We start from the raw sequence: 6,425 nt of genomic DNA on the forward strand, positions 1-6,425 counted from the left end.
ATAAGCCTTTTATACATGTCATCCCAAACGTAGTAATTGAGTCTTGGCCATCAGTTTGCTAAAAGAAGCATACCGCGGGCAGTGATTGTTGCACAACGAACTTGATGCAGAAGAAGCACTGCCCCTGTGATATTCGTCCCCTGTTGCAATGTGATGCACTCAGTACTCTATCACCTTATTGTTATTACACAATTATGTTTGATATTCTTTTGTCACATGATGTATCAAGTTCATATTGATTGATGGCTAAAAAGGTCGTATTATATTCAAGACTACAATAGCGTATAATTTTAACAATTTTTTGACCAATAAGATTAAATCTTGCTTCACCGGTACTAATGTACATTTTTTATTTATAGCTCGATTTTCGGAGAGTAGTTCCACAGTTGATTAACATCTTTTTATACTCAGATTGAAGCTGTAATTAGATGGAACGTTAAAATTTCATTAGATGCGAAATCAAATTTTGAGGGGTCAAGCTTGTCCTTTCCTACCAACGCAATTACTTCCTTGGAGGTCCTTATATCACCTCAAGGTTCATAAACTTGCTCTTCCCCATAATTCTGGACACCCGGTACATTTTGTTTTTGATAATCGGTTTTCTTGACAACAGTTGACACGACAAATCATAAAAATCAAACTTCGCATTTCCCGTATCTTGGAACTGCACATCCATAATTTTAACTTGCTCTTGCCCGTCCTGCACCTGCTACATAACCAACCAATCAACAAAAAAATAATATTTCAGTTGTTTTGAAGTATTAAAACACAAAGCTAAAACAATATGCTTTTAGTTACGGGTTGTCAGAGGCAGCTGCAGGTTGTACTATCCGTTTTTCTCTTGGGGTTGTAGATTCGTGGTGATGAGTTTGTACATGATGACAAACATAATTGAATTTTGTTAAAATTCTACTCCATCATGCCTCTAATTAAGTAATGGAGTTTCGAAGAGGAAACATGATGCAAGAACATTTTCCCTAAGGTGTCTGCTGCGCAGAAGAAGAAGCAAATATTAATCTAGTTGGAAACACAACATATGCTAATACTTAAATTTTGGTTGGAGGAAGGACTTGGCAAACCTACACTGGTATCAAGAAGTGATAATTGCATAGCAGATTAAACTCTATAGATGGCACACATTCCAGAAATCCTTCCCCCGGGCTGTTCTGGTTCACAGTTCTAGATCATCCCTTTTTCATTAATTTGCATCGGTTATGGGTTCATCCATACCAAGAAGTACAACTCCCATATCTCAGCTAGCGGCCAGGGCCCAGGGCTAATGGACCTGACTTGAGTGTTACTTCCACCAAAGTTTTGCATATGATTACTTGCAGGTGAAGATGACCCATGGTATAACCTATTTTCTCTTCATGAGACGGTACCTTGGTTACTATCAGGCATCAGCCTCGACCAAGATTGAAATTGCTGATCAGTGCTGCAACAAAAAAACAAATAAAATAGCTGACATTGATGCTATTGAACCAAAACTCCCTGTCTACCTGTTTACGATTGTTGTGTCAGTTATTGATCATTCATATTTTTCCCAAGTACCTGAACTTGTACCTTATTCTTTACAGCAAAAGCTCCAGTACTGCACCAGGTCTTAGAAAATGAGATATCAGATGAAGATCATCTTATCAAGAAAAATATGCCTATATATAGGAAAAACTTGCCCATGAAAATTGGCCTACCAACACTATTCGAAATTCCAAGTTTATACGTAAGCCCAAGGCAAGCTCCCACTTCAATGGGAAACATTTTCGAACATGCTTGAAAAGGTTTAAGCATTCCCAAAGTAGTGATAACGCCATCTGTGGGAGTCGAACCCACAACTACATGGTTGAGAACCATGTGCTCTTCCATTTGAGCTAAGATAGTAAGCAGAATTTCCTAATGTAAGTGGGATTTAATATATCATTATATTCATAAGCGAAAATGATTCATAAGCATAAAGAGAAATATAACAAGAAGAGGGTTTACTTGACCCTTGCTTGATGCTACCACCTTGGCAAGCCTGAATTCCTGCATGTTCAAGCAAGGGTTTACTTGACCCTTGCTTGATGCTACCACCTTGGCAAGCCTGAATTCCTGCATGTTCAAGCATGGGGTCCATGAATTTAATCACGAACTCGTACAACAAATACATAAACTGGAAATTTTCAGTGCCTATTTCTGGGTAATCAACGTTTTGTTATAATTCAAAGTATCTGTATCAACATAATTTGGGTACTGTCAGCTGTATATTTAATTTCGTGAACCACAATATATTTTTGCAAGTTAAGTTTCACACTCTCATACAATTCCTTCATTGCAATTACTTCCTGGCCACTGGGACACCTTGGTCTTTGATTGTTATTCATGTATAACACTGAAGTTTCCGTCTCCAAGCTTTGGATGCCATGTATTCCACGGTGTTGCACTGGAATAATGAGTAGTAGAGTATCTTATCGCTGGCTAATATTTAATAGTAATATAGTAATTATTGCTTTCTATAGGATATTTATGCTAACTGTGCGTAGTTTCTTCATTAGAGTCATTTCTTTGTTGTCATACAACTAAAAAGAAACATTCTTATTAGATATCAGGCATGTCTATGGGGACCCTTAGCTCATATAAGCAAGCACAGAATTATGTTATAAACTTCAGAATGTCAGTTGTACCATGAGATTGCACCGTCTTATAGCTCTTTTATGTACACTATTTTCTATGAGTTAGGAAAGATTTGATAGGATGATGCACATGTAATTAAATATTTAGAAGGAGGGAGTTAAAAGATGAAATAGCAAGTTGAAGCAGAAATAAGTACAGACTTTAGTATTAGTTGGAAAGAGAAAAATATGTGTGAGAACTGAGTAGACTGAACCCATGCCAATGCTTAACTAATTGTTATATTTAACTTCCTTTACGATTTGATATAAAGGGGAATGCATAGGTTTTAAAATGTGATATATACGAAAAATGCCACAAAATAAGAGCCTGTGAGTGAACATATTACCCGGATATGGTGTATTTAGGGCATGATATATAGTAGTAGCACCCACAGTCAGTAACTCTGACTCTCCAGAAGCACGGAGATTGTATTGTGATTCTCAAAACCGAGTTTTAGAAAAGAAATATTGTCGATTGATCTTACATTTATGCTAGCGTCGTCGCCTGCCTCAATTTGAAGGTTGTTGGATGCCATATGAATTTCTAGCTACAGAAGGATTAGTTAGATTAAATGTTATCTTCTGTTCTGTAAGACATTGCTTAATTTGTGTCGATTTAAATACTTGTTATATCCCTACTAACTAACAAAAATACAATTTTCACTAATCGACATATGATGCTAACAGGCAAAAGCTACAGGATTTAGTGTGTTGCTTACATCCATTTGATGATCCGGAATTGGATGTCCCTCAAATGACGATGTCTCCGTAGTGTTTGTTTCTTAAAAGAATAACTTTCTCTACCCTTGTCTCAGCTACTTCCTCCATGCTGCTATCCCTCATGTTTGCCATAACCTGCAATAACAAAATGCAAAAAAGGGAGCATCTGTGGAGAGAAATAATTCTCATGGAAGCATCCATAACTCTTACGCAGAACTTAAAACATATACTGAAAAATGGAAGGAAAAAAAACGGATATAAAACAGTAATAGGGATTCAAGTGACCTTGACAACAGTAAATTAGCGATTTTTGATAACCCAATGGAAATTCAGCCTAATGAAATCATTAAAAAAAACCATAAAGATTGTCTTTTAAAGCATTGTGAAAGCACCTACGCAAGAATAGAATTTGCTAGAATCGTGATCATTTGCAAGATAACTACAGAGGTAAAATTAGCATTGGGCCGGTAAAAGATAAACAAATCCAGATTTAATCTTGATGACACAATACATGCCACCACCTATTTATTTTGAATATATCATTTAACCATGAGCACACCTCATTAAAATAACGATTGCCTCTTCTTAGTAAAACTTAGTTTCTATTGAAGTAAACGCAGCCTAGATATATTAAAGTGCAACTCCAGTGATTTGTTCAAGGCTCTTGTTGCTGGCACTATCAAATGATATACTCAAAATGAACAATGACAACTGATAAAAAGTTAACCATGCGAGAGCTAAAAAACAAAGAATTTAAACCATTAACATAAACGTCTTTAATCTTTTCCATCACTGCCCACTCTAAGCTTGCCATCCCCTTTTCTTGTTTCTAAGGTACATAATTACATGAGCAGATTTGTTTGTTTTTAACAGTTGCAGTCTCAGTCTCACTTTGTCAAGGAAAAAGAATATGTCGTCAAACATAAAATATCAATTTTATCATCAATATATATATTTTAATGATAACATTAAAAGGGAAAATTCCAGTTTTATATACGCTACAACAAAAAACTGATTGAACCGTAAAACTAAAAGGGAAAATTCCAGTTTTATATGTTCAGATGTTTAAGTACATGAAGCTGACTATGGTCCATAATAAGTACTGAACTGATTTCCAATATGTGCATATGCATACCTCATGAACTGGGCAAATTATCTGTTCAAGACTAAGCCACCCTTGTGCATGAGTTGATCTCTACCATCAAAGGCTCATGTTTTACACTTCTTTATGAATATTGCCATGTTGAATTCAACATATGTGTAGCACTGTTTTTATATCATTAGGATACACGTTTAGTTATCAGAGTGCTATAGTTCACTAATCTTATAGTACCCGCAGATTATTTCCTTAGTTTCTCCAGAGTGATTTTTTTTTTCTGTTTTGAGCCTTTGATATGTTGTTACGGCATGGGATTGGAGAGTAGTTTCAGTTGGGTGATGGGACCACTAATATCAATGACGCAATTTCTCCAAATTTAGAAATGTGCCAAATTCAAGGTAATTTTGATATTTGCTAGCCTAAACTCTCAACCAAAACCAATACTATAAGAGTTTTTGAGTACATAAAATTAACGGATTTGAGGGATTCAGAAAGTTATTAAATCTTAAGCTATAGTATTTATTCAAACACCTTTTCAGTTCGTAACAAAAATAACATAAATTAGACTTACCCATTGTGCGTTGCCGTTCACCAATCTGCTCCAATTTCTCAAAATAATGAACGCTTCAAGAACCCGAAGTAGGAGACCGAGCAAAATTAAGCTGTGATGATGCTACTACAGCCATTACTTCAAAACCCTTTTTCCAATCAAATCGCTAATCATCATATCTAGGGATATCTGGACGTACCAACCAATTGATGCCAAAGTAAAACATAGTGAGATTAAATGGAAGAATTAAGGACAGAAGAAAAACTAAAATTAAAAGAGCAAACCCTATAATTCGTGTTTACTAACCAAGTTTTCATCTTTCCTTGTTCTTGACATCTCTAATCTTCACAGAAAATCATAAACCTGTTTTTGTTTTTCTTCTCGGTAAGAATTGTCGTTATTAGGGTAACTCAGCCAAGGAGATGAAGAAGAAACCATCTCTCCTCTGTCTCCCCTATCCAAAAAGAAAAGGAACAAAAAAAGAAATAAAAAGAAGAAACAAATCACTGAAACTGTAAACAACCAAAGGTCGGCATCTAACCCTTGCACTAAGGCTGGCTCTTATGCCCCTCCAAGATCCAACATTATACACTGTACAAGTGTCGTTAATGTTGCTACAGTTGCTTGGATCCAGAGTGAGTGCGGCGTTCAGCTTGGATCCAAGTTGGAAGTATCCAAGGTATGCAGTTTGAAACTGCGTATAGAAAAAGCATCACACGCAGTTTTTATCAGCGTATCAAAGAATAATCCACGAGAATATCCTTTTGCACGCAGTTTGAAACGGCGCTTTGACCGGTCAACATGATCAACATGGTCAATACGCAGTTTGAAACAGCGCATGGACCGGTCAACCCAGTCAATACGTAGTTTGTAACCGCATTTTTGAGTATTCTTAAGAAACGCGGTTACAAACTGCGTGCTGCGCAGGTTTAAAACGTGTATCAACACGGAATCTCGGATTTCCATTGCGCCCAGGCGTTGTATTTTGGTGACATGGATCCAAGAAATAACTTGAATCTTGGACCACGGTTAGACCCAGCCTAATAGTTTAACATCATTTTTTACATATCTAAATTTGCAGCTCAAGTTTACTGTCGGTTGGATGTCTGAGTTTTTCTGTTTTAACATGAATTAATATTCGTAAGTCCTGAATATGGTTGTCTCTAATGAATATAGCAGTTGATTTGGTGCCTAAAATGCAGAGTAGACACCAAGTTAAGACCGTTAATGCAAGTGAAAAAGCGGGGGTCTAACAACACCACCCAATATTTCGCTTAGCAATATGTATGGACTAACTCTGAAATACTTTGCTAGAGAATCAACCAGACAGTCAGACTCAATCTAGATAAAAGTATTTAAAGGAGTTAATATCTCTCTCTTGATTTGATTTCTACACAAGCTAAAATCA

General features: G+C 36.3%; 1 long non-coding RNA gene and 1 other non-coding gene across 4 annotated transcripts; both read right to left on the reverse strand.

Annotated features, from left to right (window-relative positions):
* Window positions 1–424: 424 nt before the first annotated feature.
* LOC113357409 lies at window positions 425–5,664 on the reverse strand. Of its 3 annotated transcripts, none has more exons than XR_003363614.1 (4): window positions 5,324–5,664; window positions 3,368–5,206; window positions 2,996–3,196; window positions 425–2,088 (listed from the first exon to the last, which is right to left on the reverse strand). It is a non-coding gene; the product is annotated as an uncharacterized LOC113357409 (long non-coding RNA). The 3 variants fall into 3 exon arrangements; XR_003363615.1 differs by having other exon boundaries at window positions 425–989; window positions 1,084–3,196; XR_003363613.1 differs by having other exon boundaries at window positions 425–3,196.
* Window positions 1,806–1,878, reverse strand: TRNAE-CUC. The gene has a single exon. It is a non-coding gene; the product is annotated as a tRNA-Glu (tRNA).
* Window positions 5,665–6,425: the final 761 nt, after the last annotated feature.

This window comes from Papaver somniferum, chromosome 3, assembly GCF_003573695.1.
Source record: "Papaver somniferum cultivar HN1 chromosome 3, ASM357369v1, whole genome shotgun sequence".
NCBI classification, from domain to species: domain Eukaryota; kingdom Viridiplantae; phylum Streptophyta; class Magnoliopsida; order Ranunculales; family Papaveraceae; genus Papaver; species Papaver somniferum.